The sequence below is a fragment of the Coptis chinensis genome, chromosome 8, assembly GCF_015680905.1.
Source record: "Coptis chinensis isolate HL-2020 chromosome 8, ASM1568090v1, whole genome shotgun sequence".
NCBI lineage: Eukaryota > Viridiplantae > Streptophyta > Magnoliopsida > Ranunculales > Ranunculaceae > Coptis > Coptis chinensis.
The window spans coordinates 23,223,057-23,240,418 of NC_141463.1; the positions used below are offsets into that span (position 1 = coordinate 23,223,057).

Consider the following 17,362-nt stretch of genomic DNA (forward strand, 5'->3'; position numbering starts at 1 on the left):
AAGAAGAAGAAGATGAAGAAAGGGCCTATCACCAAACGAGAAAGTAGTAATATTCGAACACAGGCAATTTATTATTCCCGTGAACAATTAAAACTACACAACAACGACCCCACCATTCTCATGGAAAAAACTATGGTTATTCACGGACCGGGTTTTCTAATGAGTATAGCTTTTTAGATCCGTGAAATTTAGAAAGGATTTACAATCGTGCAATTCTTTGGATACTCTTTGTTGTCGTTATTAATGTGGGCTACTATAATGGGTTTGTTGATTCAATTGTTGTCTGCTAGATTGGGTGTTGCTACGGGGAAACACTTGGCTGAACTTTGTAGAGATGAGTATCCTAAATGGGCTAGGTATTTGTTGTGGATTATGGCTGAGTTGGCTTTAATTGGTGCTGATATTCAAGAAGTTATTGGTAGTGCTATTGCTATTCAGATTTTGAGTCATGGCTATTTGCCACTTTGGGCTGGTGTTCTCATCACTGCCATTGATTAGTAAGAATTAAAAGTTTTCATCTTTTTTTGTTTGATTTTATACTTTTTAGTGTAATTGATAACCCGTAAAAACAGTAGAATCCTAAATATTAATGCTACAAGAACACTAATACGTAATCCTACCGTTCTTACGTTTAAATCAATTCTTCTTACTCTCAAAACATAATCATGCAATACAAAGAGTAAGGATTCGTTCCACTCTTAATTCTCAAGACTTAAACAAATTCAATTGATCCAACACAAAGAACAATGGTGAGAGTGATGTGTTTGGTGTTTAAACTAAAACTAATTATAAATTTAAGACAACTAAATCTAAATAAGAATTTAAGCAATAATCTAAATTGAAAATGAAGAACTAATACTTTATTATAAAAACTAAATATGATTCTCAAATAACTAATTGAATCTAAAAACTACTAGATTTAGATCTAAAAACTATTCTCTAATGGCTACCTTCTAACCTAACCTAATTCCATTTGCTACCTAACCTAATTGCCATTAACAAAGAGTCAAACTTTTGTTTTTATACTTTCAGATCTAAAAATCGTGCATGGGCTTGGAGCCATGTTTTGGGCCGGGAATTCGGGCCCAAAACCCAATTTCTTTAGTCCAAAATGGGCTCTTCAGCTGCAGTTGGCTTCAACAGATGTTTCGTCCACTTTTACTCCTCTGATTGGGTCAAGGCTTAGACCATTGGAAAGCTCTTTCCGAGTCGGTCGTTTTGACATAAGATACTCCTAATTCCGAGGTCTGAGTCCAAAGATATGGCCTTCGGAAGTTCTGCTGACTTTGTGTGTTGTTTCTGCCCGCGTTGACTTTGACTTTTCAGCTTTTGATCGGGCATTACAAAGGCTTTGTCTCCTTGAATCTTGGCCTTTATCGCAGAACTTCTTAGCAACCAACCCTTGCTCCTTTATCTCGCCAAAGTGGCACATTTATACACATAATTGACTTTACTGCCTGAAATACATAAAAACACGTAATCAGTATTAACTCTTATTTATTACTCACATAATTGGTCTAAAAGTATGATTGTTAAGGAGTTAAAACTACAGTTTTGGGCTCTTATCAAACCACCCCCAAACAGCATTTTGCTTGTCCTCAAGCAAATATGAGAAATTAGAATAAGTGACCAAAAATGGAGTTCTAACTACTCTCGTTTCGCTGAGTGCGATTGTATTTACCATATGCAATAAGGCCTTAAACCACTAGGAATTCCCTAGTGGACGAAGTTATAGGCTTCGTGAGAGTTTTTCGATTGAAGGTACTCACAAACTTCATCTATACTACAACGACTAAGAAATAAAACTATTGTTTCCTTTATTTATGTCTCAATTATCTATACATCTCAATCGGGCAATGAATCTGAATAGTCATGTCGAAAACCTAAGCTAATATATGCATAATAATCAATCATCTACTTAATAACATATATACAATGAGTAATGCTATGAAATGCTTTAGCAGTCCGTTTCGAAAACTCGAATAAGCGTCCCTTAAGTAGGTCCTCACATAAAAGTCAAGACAAAAATCACTCGATTTTTTCCGCTCAAGTTTTTTACTCGGTTAATGCAGTGGGCACACTTTACCTTACAATCTCAATGACACACAAGGAAGCGGAGTCGATCAAACACATCCGCCACTTACTATCACACTAACCTATTCCTAATTGAGCTAGAGGTTTTTATTAGGTGTTCCGGGGATTAGGAGATGGTTTAAGAAGGAAGGAAATGGATATTCAAAAGGACAAGTCTGAGATAATAGAGTCTTCATATTATATAACTTAGAGAAAACCTTGTTATTTTCTTTTGCTTCTATACCTTGTTTCCATCATTAGCCATATTTTTCTTTTTCTTTTCTTTGGCTTTTGACTCCCTTTTATTCTATTTTTGGAGTTTTTATTTATTTCTACTTTTCTTTTTCTTTTCCTTGGATGGAAACTTCTTTTCTTTTTCTGAAGCAACTAACTAATTTTTGTTTACACAGGTTTTTCTCTTATTCTTTCTTCACTCATTCTATTCTCAGACTTATTCTAGATTGGGTAAGTTGAATTATTTATTTTGTTTTGTTTTTGTAAGGTGGTAAAGGAATTGTGGTTTATGGAAGGCTAAAGAAAGGCTCGAGGGGCTTAACTAGCGGAAAATAATTCATAGGTTTGAATTTCTGGCTATATCGATCCAAAGAGGGCCTAAATTCTCACTTAGGATATGGTTTAGTGATCAAGCAAGTGGACGTGTGATTTCTATATCCGGATTTTACTTCTCCCTTGTGTCATTTCTCAAATGTTTATTTCATATAAGGCTTTAGGCTATATTCTCGGGATTTGTAGAATAAGTACTCTAGCCTAGATTTCAGAAACTTATTGCCAAACAATCATAGATACTCATGTAATATATTTATAGATAGATGCAAAGATTATTACCTACATATTAACCTAAGTTTCTAAAACTATTCTAATGCAAAAGCTACATTGAAACTTCTAGATTATTAAGAGCATAGAGAAATAAACAATACCATATATTCCTAAGTGTATAGCATAAACTTTTTTTTATTTTTATTTTTATTTTTATTTTATTTTTATTTTTATTATTTTTAAGACAAATAATACGTAATATACAACCTAATATGTGCTTAACATTTACATCGTGTTTCTATACCACCCCCAAACAATTTGGGAGAAGTGGGTTCATGAAACAATTCAATAGCACAATTAAATTATGTAACTAACTAATTTTTATAATTTTTAACATTTTATAGATAAAAGTGCGTAATTTACATCTTAAAAGTGTCTAATTTTTGCAAATGTTTCTATCCCACCCCCAAACAATCGAACGCTTTGTCCTCAAAGTGTAAAGAGATAAGGAAAGAATTTACCATAGAAACGTGGCAAAAATTGGCGGTGCACTGTAATGTAAATATTGTAAAGATGATATGATAATATAAAGCACAATTAAACTGGTACGTACTAACTAACACAAACTCTACCGGAGTAAACATGACAGGCTTAGGGTGGCAACATGATTTGAAATGTATACCAAAATACGCCACCTCCAAACAAAATTGGAAAACTCTTTTTAAGTTTGAAAATTTTGTTTGGCCTATACTTAGAAAAGTTGGTATTGTCACGAAAACTTGGGTCTTTTAAAGTCGATTCCCTAGACGTACTAATATATGTTTATGTTTTATTTTATTTAGTTTTTATATGTTTGATTTTTAGAAAAACAAAACAAAATTACGATAAAGAAATAAAAATGAAACTCACTCCATAGAGAAACACTACTCAATCCATGAGAAAAGTGCAAGAGATAAATGCGTGAGTCACATGAAACGTAGACTAAGAATCCGACACACTTACAACCACTCACCCAAAAGGAGGGTCCAGGTTGCCTTAATGGTGCACTCCCATAACATAAGATTGGAATGGAGTACAATCAAGAATAAAATGAGTCTTTTATAGTCGATACTCGAGACTTTATCTAATATATATGTATTAAAATGCAGTTTACCATATATCAACAATCGAAAAAGTTGTGGGTCTTTCCACAAATAATTAACATGGAATGCACCATCAAACAAAATTAAGCACCAAGATTTCCTATGACGTAGCTTAGTGGAATGAGAGCAAAGCCTTATAGATCTAAAACCTAATCGAGCATACAGTTTCTTCTTTGTCCTCCTACGAAGGGGATGCCAAGTAAATGAACGTGAGAAAATTGATGGTTGTGGAAGATACGTAGGATGTGGATAAATTTGAGAAGGAAACAATGGAAAAAATGAAAAAGTGTCAGGTGGCTTGTCCTTGGGTGTTACTTCTTCACCAGTTGGTTTTAGATAGTTATGAAGCATAGGAGAAACACCAAGGTCAAGTACAAACTCAAAGGTTCTTTGAAAAGATAGAGGGCGAGGAACATTCGTGATGGAAGGTGAATGAGTGACATGAGGATGTGAGGTGGGTGAATGGTGTTCAACTAGTGTTCTTAGTTCTATATCATCAAAGGCCTTGAGATATGCAAGGCATTCCTCAATAGGTGGGTAAGAAGAATCACTGGGATAGAGGGTGAAAAATTCTTCTTCCGTCATGGCGTCAAGAGATGAATGGATGTCAATAGGAGAGAACTCAAGGAGTCGAAGGAAATCTTCCTCGATGTTATCTACGTCTAGGGAGTAGAAATTGTGATCCTTGTCTTCTTCCATAAGAGGGGTATCTACTAGAGTGGGGACTAAAGCGTCAGCCGCACTAATGTGAGGTACAAAACTCTCAATGGACTTCACTTCTCCTTCTATAGGCAAACCTAGTTGTCCATGTTTTTGTCTAAACATGTTAACTTCTACAGAAAGATTTCCAAAAGAAAGAGTCATTGAGCCATCCCGACAATTGATTTGGGCATTGGCGGTTGCCAAGAAAGGACGCCCTAAGATGGTGGGAATGGAATCATGAGCAACTTCGTGGTCGAGAATAACAAAGTCAATTTTGGATAGTAAAAATCCTGAACTTTAACGAAAATATTTTCAACTACACCCTTGGGATACTTAATAGAACGATCGGCTAACTGCAAAGTCATTTTGGTTGGTTGAAATTTTGTTAGACCCGGTTGTTTATATAAATAAAAAGGGAGTAAGTTAACACTCGCTCCCGTGTCTAATAAAGCAGGTTGTTATAAAGGTATCACCTAAGGTGCATTATACAGAAGTAGGATCTACGTGGTCCTTGTACTTAACAATTCCATTATGTTCGGATAAAGAGGGATATTGTTCGGATTAAGAAGGCTTCGTGGGGTATGTTGGTTTTCCTCTTCTTGGTGCACAACTCTTTTAGAAACTTAGCGTGTCGGTGGTAGACTTTTATAGCATCTAGAAAAGGTAGGTTGATAGTTAGACTTTTAAACACTTCCCTAATCTCATCAAAATTCTCATCTTTTTAGACACAATTAGTCTCTCGGGATACGATTGGTTTATCTTTATGCCTAATATGAGGGGAACATATTTGTTAACCGTTGCTTTATCTTTTATCACTTTCGAACTAGGTTTCCATATTGGAACCTCTACAGTGTAGTGGTCTTCACTTTCTATTATTGGGTCTTGTAATGCTTTCCCTTTTGGTTGTCGTTTAATTGGTACTACGGTTGTAGGGTCTTGGTTTCTATTATAGTATTTGGTATGGTATCATTTTTAGTTTTGGGTAATCTTTAGGCATAGTCACTTGGTTATCAACTACTCACTACGAGCGAAGGGTAGCGATCGTCCCAGAGTCCCCTTAGTTTATATTACCATTATTAACTGAATACTTTTTATTTGGCGGGGTGTTTGTTGACTTAGGATTAGGCATTGCTTGACTTGGAAACACGCCGGGTTTGGTTATTATTTTGGTTAGAAGACATGTCAATAACCTTTTGGCACAAAGACCGCATCATTTGCATTGTTTGTTTCATCATATTAGAGTTTTGATCATCCGATCTTTCATCAAGTTGGAGTTTTGTTGCATAATTTGATTTTGTATCTCCAACAAGGTCACTACTACTTTGTCCGTAGATGGTTGTATTGGAATTAAAGCTTGTTGAGCGCTCATGTCTTGACATGTTGATAGTTCGGGTTATGGGTACTAAACCTCTATTCCGGGTCACCTAAGTCCCCTTGTCCTTGATGTTCGAAAGTTAACCGGTTTGAAGTGTGATGGTTGTGGTGGTGTTTGTGCATAGACAAGAGGACAATAGAAGTCGGAATGCTCAAGACTACAATGAGACATTACAACGAAAGTAGAGTTAATGTTCATGACTAGAGTGGGTTGTTGTTGAACAGAGATGGCATCTACCTTTTAGTGAGGGCATCGATAAGAGTTTTAAGCTTCGGGATCATATTTAACCTCAAGAGAAGAAGGAGAGGAGCCGGGAGGAATCGTTACCTCCCCAATTGTTGTTCTTCTTAGATTGATCTTCTAAGAATTTATAAGCCTCTAAGGCTCCTTTATTAAGAAAACTACCCCGGTCATGATATCTAGAACCTCCTTATGACGATGTAAAAGCCCTTGAAGAAGGCACGAACAAGCGTGTCTTTCGCGAAGATTATGATGCGGGCATTCAATGAGAAGATCGATTGAAACGATTCCGTGCTTAAAAAGGATTCATGAGGATTACGGCGGAAGAAATGAATCTTTTGAAGCATTTCATCCGCCTTTAGTGGTGGGTAAAATTGTTCCATGAACAATTGAACAAGTTGAGCCCATGAGTCCATGAGTTTGGCGTTTGGGCAGTTAACCAAGACGCCTTTATCGGCTAAGGTGAAAGGAAATACCCCGGTTTAATTTGTTCCGCACCAACCGTGGGATGGTGGAATGTTGTTAGGACTTGTTCAATCCTACGTGTAGCCGATAAGTTTTTCATGGTCTAAACCATGAAAAACGGGTAACAAATTAAAATATTTGGGGGATTGAGAAATCCCCAATCGGTCTGCTAGAACGATGCAAGATTTGGGGCTATCGGCTCAAGGCTTTGTAGAAGTCGAGAGAGAGGAGTCTCTCTTTCTTGACCATTATATCAAAGTGGTGTATGTGAAATTCTTAGATAGGCGTGTGGTATTTATGTCTACGAAAAACAAGCCCGATTATACTAGAATTAAAACTCCTCCGACAAAAAGAAACGAAGAGTGGAAGAAGGGAATACCTGATTCAAGGCCCTTGCTTCGCTTTATAAATAGCGTCTTGTTCACGCGTGTTCGGTGTATATAACAAGTTAGAACGAAAAACTTGAAAATTGAAAATTTGAATCAAACTGCGGAAATCCGCAAAATCAGCCGAGGGCGCATGTGTGCTCTTCACTTGGCGCAGGTGCGGTCGGTGCAAATTCGAGTTCCAGATTGTGAGCTGGTCGCTTCGGTTTTGAAGCGCAGTCGCTACCTCGGGTTTTTCGAATGTCCAGCGTTTGAGCGCGGGTCGCGCTCCTTTTGGGCGCGGGTCGCGCCTCAGGGTTTTCGAGTTTTAGGCCTTTTATCCTACTCCAAAAAATTTGAAATTTTTACAGTAATTTGCTAAGACGTCTATTAAGTAGCCTGTAAAATTTCAGATCAATCAGAGCTATGAAAGTCCCTCTACTGCCCTGCAAAGTTTGCGAAACAGTTTTCGGACACAATACAAATAACCGAATGGTTAACCCATCAAAACAAAGCCAAAAATTTCCAAATTTTATTGGAGACTCCTGACAGATCCTACTTGTTCCTGTAAAAATTTGAGAGCAATTAGAGTTCTACAACCTCTCCTTATTGGCTGGTGTTCCAGATATTAAGTGTTTGCAACACTGCAAAAACACACTGGAAACACTCCACTATTTAGGCGGTCAAAACAAATCAAAAACTCGTCAAATTTTTACTGAAAACTCCTCACTTAGGATAGATACTCCTGTAAAAATTATAGAATTTTTAGAACTCCCTAAGTAACCTTACTCGTCTGCTTTTCAAGAACATACGGTGTGAAAACTGAAATGCAGCACTGTAAAGATCGTATTTTTTTCACAAGGTAAACCAACTTTAAAAAATCTGAAAATATTCCAGTAAATCAACAACACATTAGATATTATGTCTAAAAATTTTCAGAATTTTCAAAAATTTAGAAATACCTTCACTGCAGTGTTTTTCTCTGTGAATCCGCAGCCCCTATGCCTAAAACAAATTGAGCGGTTCGAAAATTCAAGAATTAAGAATGAAAAATTAAAAGGGTGGGTGGGTAGAGAATGGGGATTGCCCCTGGATTCAAGCAATTGAATTCTTGTCTTGAACGAGATTAAGATGGTAGCGGCCATTTGATAACCCGTAAAAACAAGTAGAATCCTAAATATTAATGCTACAAGAACACTAATATCGTAATCCTACCGCTCTTACGCGTTTAAATCAATTCTTCTTACTCTCAAAACATAATCATGCAATACAAGGAGTAAGGATTCGTTCCACTCTTAATTCTCAAGACTTAAACAAATTCAATTGATCCAACACAAGGAACAATGGTGAGAGTGATGTGTTTGGTGTTTAAACTAAAACTAATTATAAATTTAAGACAACTAAATCTAAATAAGAATTTAAGCAATAATCTAAATTGAAAATGAAGAACTAATACTTTATTATAAAAACTAAATATGATTCTCAAATAACTAATTGAATCTAAAAACTACTAGATTTAGATCTAAAAACTATTCTCTAATGGCTACCTTCTAACCTAACCTAATTCCATTTGCTACCTAACCTAATTTATTTTCTAACCTAACTATCTACCCTTAACAAATACCTAAGCTTTTGTTTTTATACTTTCAGATCCAAAAATCGTGCATGGGCTTGGAGCCATGTTTTGGGCTGGAAAATCGGGCCCAAAACCCAATTTCTTTAGTCCAAAATGGGCTCTGCAGCTGCAGTTGGCTTCGACAGATGTTTCGTCCACTTTTGCTCCTCTGATTGGGTCAAGGCTTAGTCCATTGGAAAGCTCTTTCCGAGCCGGTCGTTTTGACATAAGGTAGGCCCAATTCGAGGTCCGAGTCCAAAGATACGCCGGAGGAAGTTCTCACTGACTTTTGTCTTTGTCAAGCTTTGCGTTGACTTTGATTTTTCGGCTTTGACCGGCTTTAGAAAGGCTTTTCTTCTTGAATCTTGGCCTTTAATCACAGAACTCTTTAGCAACCAACCATTGCTCCTTTATCTCGCTAAAAGTGGCACATTTCTCGCACATAATGGACTTTGAAGCCCGAAATGCATAAAAACACGTAATCAGTATTAACTCTTACTTATTATTCACATAATTGGTCTAAAAGTATGATTATTAAGGGGTTAAAACTACAGTTTTGGGCTCTTATCAGTAATCATATATGTTTTAGCAGGATGAGTTTGAGTGCATTAGTGTGATTTATTATCGAAAAAACAAAGTGCATTAGTGTGATCATAGAAAGAAATAATTTAATACTCTTTACATGTCAAACTGATAACCTTTTGTACAATTCATTGATCCCGCATTTTCTGATCGTATTTCATATTGTTATGATTCTCTAAACAAATTTTTATTTAAATGATTATCATTGCAGGAGAGGAAGTGGAGGCTGTGGTTTTATCAGTGGTGCTGGAGAAACTGACGAAGGTGTGCAACATGCTTTTATTTGAGCAATTAATCCTATAAACTCTAGCAGCTTGATGGGCATATGCCTTCCTATGTATGCTGTCAACCTGAATGAAGTAATATATTGATGGTTAAATACTTCAAAGGTGTGTGAAGAAGAAGCACCCTTCAATCTTTTATTTGTCATAAAAGATTTTATATGATTTCATTCGTTTGTGGTAGATGTCACCCTACTTCTCTAATCTCCTTGATAGGATCGATTTTGAGTTGGAGCTTTAGGGATCAGGAGTTGAGTACCTTTCATTGTTGCATTGTTATTGGTATGTTAGACAAACTGAAAAGTGGTTGAATAGTACTTGAGATTGCACCCAATTCAGGTAGCCTTGCAGGTTGATTTTCCCTAGGTGGATGGTGGTGTGCATCCTATATTTTTGTCTTGACGTGATCTAAGAACAGGTGAATGCAGCTTCTTCTCCTGTTATCTAATTCTATGATAATGACTTCTAATTCTCATCCTCATCATTTAACATGATTTTGTCCCTTAATGCCTCAATGGTCAGACCTAGAAAAGAAAGATCATATCCATCTCAAGGCTGATCACTACTTACTATTAGCTCTTTTACTACTGCCACGACATCACCTTCCCCAACAATGGTTTGCAAACCCTGATCACTATCCCCCGTCTCCTGGCCTACCCCCTGTTGTCGTTTTCTGCTGTCATGGGCAAAATTCATGCCAGAACTCGCTCGCCTGTCTGTGTGTTGTCTCATCCTCACCTTAGGAACCAAAACAGTATCCACCATCCATCTCCGGCCTGTAATTCCCATATTATGGGTATCCTCTTTTATTACTAGATCCACATCAAACAAGAAAGTACGCTTATTCCAAAACAGTTTCACTGCACTTGGAATCCTGTTTGTGGTTATGATTTTCTCTCGGATATGCTATATGAATTTAAAGTTGAAGACCTTCTAGAAAAGGCTTTTGAACTCAGGGTGCAAATTTCTACTATAGTCAGCTAGAACTCTCCAAACACTTACGTTTTGTTATTTTCTTATGAATTTCAGTACTTAAACGCACTCTTGCAGATAAGGATATGGACAAACATGTGTAGCACTGGTACGTGAAATTGTGTTTATATATATATAAAAGCTCGCACCTGACATCTCTCCTCACCATATCGCTTTATTTTCCAAACCGAGTAATATTAGAGACTCCTAAAAAAAAGGAGGTGCTAATAATTAGTTAGACCTCCCTTCATTTGTTTAAATATCCTTTCTCTATCAAGTAATTATATTTATTTCCCTGCCAAAAAAACATTAAACCCCAAACTACTCGAGAAAAATGGAAACCCAAAAGTTAGAAACTCCGGAAAATGATCAAAGCTAAAACCTCAAAAACCCTGCGATTTAAACCAAAAAAACAAAAACAAAAAAAAAACACTTTGATACAGAAAAATCCTTCATACGCTCTGGCCTCCCAACTTCTCTCTCTCATCGGATTCTGAATGTTATGTATTGAAATGACCAGTTTTATGCTCTAGACAATGTGGGAGCAGTTTTTGCATTTGATCTAAATCATTATCTTTTCCCCAAGGTATCAGTAGTCTCACCAACACCACCTAGAAGTAGTTACTCTCTAGGGACCGAGAACCACACAAGTGCACATCTGAAGGCATGTCAACATACCTTAAACTACTTGAAAGACATAAGAAAAGTCGACGAGCTTTCAAGGAGGACGACATGGGCTTTGATAATCCTATCTGGGACAATGGAACAAACATGCGTTTGAGTTATGTTTCTGATTGCAATATCTCAAGTGACGCCGAGACTTCTTTTTTCCCTGAAATAATGTTTCCAGCAGACTGCGTACCTCACAGTGCACTCCCTTCTTCAAAAAGAGTGCAAGACGATCGTAAGATAGAGTGCTATGGTGTTCTTGATAGCCTACCACATGTAATGACTCGAAGTCCTGCAATGCTTGAGAGATTCGGAATAAGGCCAGAATACTTGAGAATTGGACTTGGAAAAAGTAAATATAGAGGGAATGTTGGTAACAATTGCTGCAACAAGAACAAACTGTGAATAAGAAGGCTGGCTGAGGCACGGATCAAACGCTTTCTTTAAAGGTTGTTTTGGCGTCTGTTCCCTCTTTATGCGAGATAAAGCGCGTCAACCTCCGGGATACAACAACCCAGATAGACTCTCCTTTGTTTTACTCGCAGATAAACCAAAGAAGAAAAGAAGAACCACGATTCGATCTTATGAAAGCCCTCAACTTAGTATAGAAAATAGTTTTTGCACACATTATTAGTCATTTGCTCTAGGAGTATTTATAGAGGAAAATGTGGAGCACTTTCGGTAGATCGGATAGGGTAATCGATCCGGTTTCCGATAAGAATTGGATTCTACAAGTCTCTATCACATCGTTTTCCCAATCCATATCCAATTCTGTTTCCAAACTTATCCGAAAACAGTTTAAGAAAAATGGTCTACCAAAAAGAAGATAAGGGATCAAAGAGAGCCCAAGCCCAAGCCCAAGTTCACCTCTTGTTTTATCCAAAAAACACAACAATCCCCCACTTATTTTTTGATAAAAACAAAATAGAAATTATACTTAAGGGCAATCAATATCAGTATCAACATGTTATGCATAGATAAAGGTGTCCAAGACTTAAACCTTTACGTAGTGAAAATTACTCAAAGTATAAGAACCATAAGTGACTAAGTCTTAAACTTAGGTCTTGAGTATACAATAAGTTATAATCACGCACAACATATCCAGTGTTCTCCTTTCATGTTCTGCACATTAAAGGCCCTGTGCTCTCCTGGATTCGTGAATGATCTAGAGAATCACTCTCATTCTCATAAAGCGGCATCTACTTTCATATTCACTAGGTGAGTCTATCAAGAGTGCTCCTGTAGCTATGCACTCCGCCCATAAGGACCATAGAACTTCATTAAGAGTTTTTCCCAGAAAACCTCAACCTCTATTTATCGCTGCAGGATTTCATACATTTTACTATCCAAACGGGACGGATAAGTAACAATGTATGTCTCACAACCAACATTCTATGACTTGTTCTTCCCTTTGAACCTAGTTCTTGGGATCTCCAGTCCCTAGGTTGGGTTACCATCATAGATGTTCACCTTTCAATTGGCTTCTCACCCCATGCTAGTAGAAAGCGTCCACATTGTATCTCGGCGAGCTTTGGTTTGTGAAACCGCAAGATTATCTTCGAGGATCTCACAAAATCAAAATAATATGGATTTGTCCCAAGAATAGTCTGTAATGCTATCAACAAAGTATCATTGTAATTAATACCGCCTATCTTAGACTAGTATATGAGTAAGAAGGCCTTGTACTCAACTAGCTTCTTCACTTCACTAGCCAAAGCAATAATCTCATACTCCATAGCAAACTGTGCTATCATGGTGCATTTTCTTGGACTTCCAAGATACAACACCTCCACCAATGCTAAACACATAGCCACTGGTGACCTCGGAGTTTTATGAAAGGATGTTCCAATTCGAATCTATTGCTTGCTAGTATACCTGCAAATAACACCTACTACATAGGCAATGTCAGGTCTTAAACAATCTGTAGCATATCTCAAACTACCAATGATACTTGCATATTCCTTATGATTCACAGGTTCACCATTATTCGCAAATAATTTAACACAGGAATTAAAAAGAGTACTCACAGTCACACAATCAAAGTAGTTATACTTCTTCAACATTTTCTCAATGTAGTGTGACTGATCCAGCCATATGCCATCAGACGATCTTGTAATTTTGATTCCTAACATTACATCAACCTCACCTAAGTCCTTCATATCAAAGTTAGAAGACAACAGGTTCTTGGTTTCTTTCACAACATGTAAATTGGAACCAAAGATTAGTAGATCATCAACATATAAGCATATAATAACACATATCCCATCAGAATACTTATGATAAATGCACTTGTTACTTTCATTTATCTGGAACCCACTGGTAATTATAAAGTTATCAAACTTCTCATGCCCTTTGTTTAGGTGCTGTTTTCAACCCATAAAGTGACTTAAGTAATCTGCGATACCTTTTTACCATTACCTAGTTCCACATAACTTTGTTGTTGGCCGATCCATGTAAATCTCCTCTTCTAAATCCCCGTTTAGAAAGGCTGTCTTAACATCCATTTGATGAATAACAAGATTATGAACAACATCAACATAAAATAATACTCTAATGGATGTTATCCGTGTAATGTGAATATGTGTCAAAGAAACCAAGTTCTCTCTGCCTAAAGCCCTTGCTAACAAGTCTTGCTTTTAAACTTATCCATCGAACCATCGGTTTTAAACTTCTTTCTTAAAACCCATTTGATTCCTATAGTTTTACAAACCAATAGGCAAATAAACAAGTTTCCAAGTTTTGTTTTCCATGAGAGAATCAATTTCACTCGAATGACTTCTCTCAAAACTTCGAAAAAACAAAAGATATGAGAGCTTCTTCAATGGAGGAGGGATCTCCTTCCAAAATCTGATGACAAAGTCGGGTCCCAAAACCTTAGTGACCCTAAGCTCTTTTATATCTTCTAGGTTCATCTTCTGTGTCCATGATTCTATCATGCAATCTAGATATGTCAGTGTCAGAATTCAGAAACATCATTATTAGGGGACTTGGAGGATACTACTCCCACTAGCACCCCCACTATTTCTAGATAAATATGGAAATCTATCTTCAAGAAACTCAATATAAGATGATCAACAAAAAACATTACTTTTCATATCTAGAAAAACGTAGGCATTGCTCTCCATAGCATTGCCTAAAACGACACACTCATAAGCTTTGCTCTCAAGCTTTGAGATCTTGGGATCATGCTTCCTTACAAAAGCCAAACATCCCTATATTCTGAAGTAACTCAAATTAGGCTTCCTGTTCTTCAATAGCTCATAAAGTGTAACCTTTGTATTAGAATTAGCAATTCTATCCAACACATATATAGCTAATAATCAAAACAGCTTCCTCCACAAATTTGAGGGTGCTCCAGAACTAAGCAACATAGCAACAATTAATCCCTTTAAGTGTTTTGTTCTTACGTTCATCTGCTCCATTCATTCCATATAAACAAGGAGCTCTAGTCAGAACACCTTCAAGCTCACAAATATCAGTGTATACCAAGTCTAGTAGATTTGTATTTCTTTTAACTGACTTGTGACGCTCATTTGTGATTTTGGCCTTAGTACAAGATCCACCGTGTACAAAATCATCACCATCCAAATTAGGAATTAAACCAAGTATGCTCATGTTCTTAACATATTTCCTATTAATATGACATAATCTACTATGCCAACATTAACAGAACAAGAAATCATGTAAGTAGAAGTAAAAGATTATTAAGATCAACAACATCCAACTCGGTCCATACACCTAACAATCTCCACCTTGGACCGAAACTGATCTAACCGAACCATCGGCTTTGTTTCACCAGTCGGGCATGACCAGGGCCAAGTCTAGGGACCATCCATGGTACTCTCACAGATGTCTCACCCAAGACTGATACTGTCCCCAACCTAAGCCATCACTTGGCCCAAACCTCAGTTGGACCTCATCTAAGGTATGGGGTTCTATATCAATAGAAATGTAGCTCCATTACTACTAGATGTGGGATCAACAAACTTCAAATCTCCTTACATGCATATCCCTTACAAACAAAGACACCAACCTTGGTGATCATATATGTACAAATAAGAAACTAATCTCAAACAATTATATCTAGTCAATGAAAAAACTTTCAATGCATGTTAACCAACACCCAGTGCCACAATATATTGACTAGATAAATAACTAGAACATATAGACTTAGGTTTTAAATTTCCTTAAATTAAAAACCCTAGCATGTAATTCTATGTTTTAATTCACCTCACAATATAAAACAAAGAATTGCATAGATTTGGTAAGGAATACGATACCTATCCGATTGAAAAATCGGATTACCACGTTTCGCTATTCGACGAGAAATTGGCCCATAAAGAACTGTAAAACTGAATCAGCTCTGGACGAATTAGGCTTTAAGCCATACACCGTTGGAAACATCTCTGAGTTAGCTTTCTAACGCAAAAAGCGGATTATGAATCCGATCATCGAGCAAAATGTTATAGCCGTTTTCGTCAGAACAGTCCCACCATTCCGAATTTTGAACTATTTTCTTTTTTCCGATAATCTCCAATTCCGAATTTCGAACTATTTTCTTTTTTCCGATAATCTCCAATTCCGAATTTCGAACTATTTTTTTCCGGATAATCTCCAATTCCGAATTTCGAACTTAGTAAGCTCCTGATGTAACCATCACCATGCTGGCTGAAGAGCCTATACAAGTATCCATATGAAACACTTCTATGTATCGCTAGAAGAAGATTCCAAGATAACTTATATAAAGATTCAATTTTATCTTTCTGTCTTCAACGACCAAAGATTCATAATACCAGTTTCTAAAAACCAACCAAAGATTGAGTTTTTTATTTTTTATTTTATTAGATGAGGATGTGACCATACCACCGTACATGTCACAGTTGAAGTTCAGAATAATCCTCCCATTGCTCATCTTAGATGGCACCCTTACTTTAATAAGTTAGAAGAGTCGGATTGGAGGTTTGTCGGCTACGGTTTCACTTGTTTCTCCCCTAGTAGTGGTGGTCGAGGATCATGATCCTCATAGCTTCCTCGAATCAAGAAGTCACATACCAAGAACCCCATAACCCCAACCAACCGGCCTCATCAGATAAGATGGTACAACTCTTAATCGCTTATCCCATAAACGAAAACCGATAAACAAATTTTAACCTTTCTTCGTATTCATTGTTCAAACAACCTTAAAATTGTTGGTAACAATTCTTTGCAACAAGAACAAACTGCGGAATAAGAAGGTCGGCCGAGGCACCGGATCAAACGCTTTCTTTTAAGGTTGTTTGCGCATACGTTCCTCTTTATGCGGAGACAAAGCGTCAACCTCCGGGATACAATGACCCGGATAGACTCTCCTTTGTTTCTGCAGATAAACCAAAGAAGAAAAGAAGAACCACGATTCGATCTTATGAAAGCCCTCAACTTAGTATAGAAAATAGTTTTGCACACATTATTAGCCGTTGCTCTAGGAGTATTTATAGAGGAAAATGTGGAGCACTCGGTAGATCCGGATAGGTATCCGATCCGGTTCCGATAAGAATTGGATTCTACAAGTCTATCACATCCGTTTCCCAATCCATATCAATTCTCGTTTCCAAACTTATCACGGGGAAACAGGTTTAAGAAAAATGGTCTACCAAAAGAAGATAAGGGATCAAAGAGAGTTTCAAGCCCAAGCCCAAGTTCACCTCTTGTTTTATCCAAAAACACAACGGGGAAGAATGGACTTGAAGGGAATGGGAGATATCTTGGCCAAGAGCGGCGTTCCAGATATCTCGAAAGCGTTTATTGTTTGTTGTTCAAGGTGGGGGTTTGAAGGTGCGACAAAACTTCCAAATTGAAGTTCTTTCGAAGTTTCTCGGCAGTCATAATCGTAGAACTGGGTAGTATCTTGAAAGTTCTAATCGATAACTTCTGAGAAAGCAATGTTCGGCTATAGAAATACTGAAAATGTTCCTTCAAACAATTGGGATACGGGTTAGTGAATACTTTGAATTTCAGCTTTTAATCTTTTTAATCATATTTTTTCGAATTGCTTTTTTGAAATATTTTAGATGTATCTTTCTATATTATTATCTTCCCCTCGAGTAAATCTCGATGAGTAGAATTCT

At 37.0% G+C, this 17,362-nt stretch overlaps 1 long non-coding RNA gene across 3 annotated transcripts; it reads left to right on the forward strand.

The window, feature by feature from the left end:
* The first annotated feature begins 224 nt into the window (after positions 1-224).
* LOC147480624 (uncharacterized) lies at positions 225-17,028 on the forward strand. Of its 3 annotated transcripts, none has more exons than XR_015206691.1 (5): positions 225-497; positions 9,548-10,035; positions 10,647-10,698; positions 11,176-11,627; positions 16,972-17,028. It is a non-coding gene; the product is annotated as an uncharacterized LOC147480624 (long non-coding RNA). The 3 variants fall into 3 exon arrangements; XR_015206690.1 differs by having other exon boundaries at positions 9,548-9,725; positions 9,834-10,035; positions 10,647-11,627; XR_015206689.1 differs by having other exon boundaries at positions 10,647-11,627.
* The last annotated feature ends 334 nt before the right edge of the window (positions 17,029-17,362 follow it).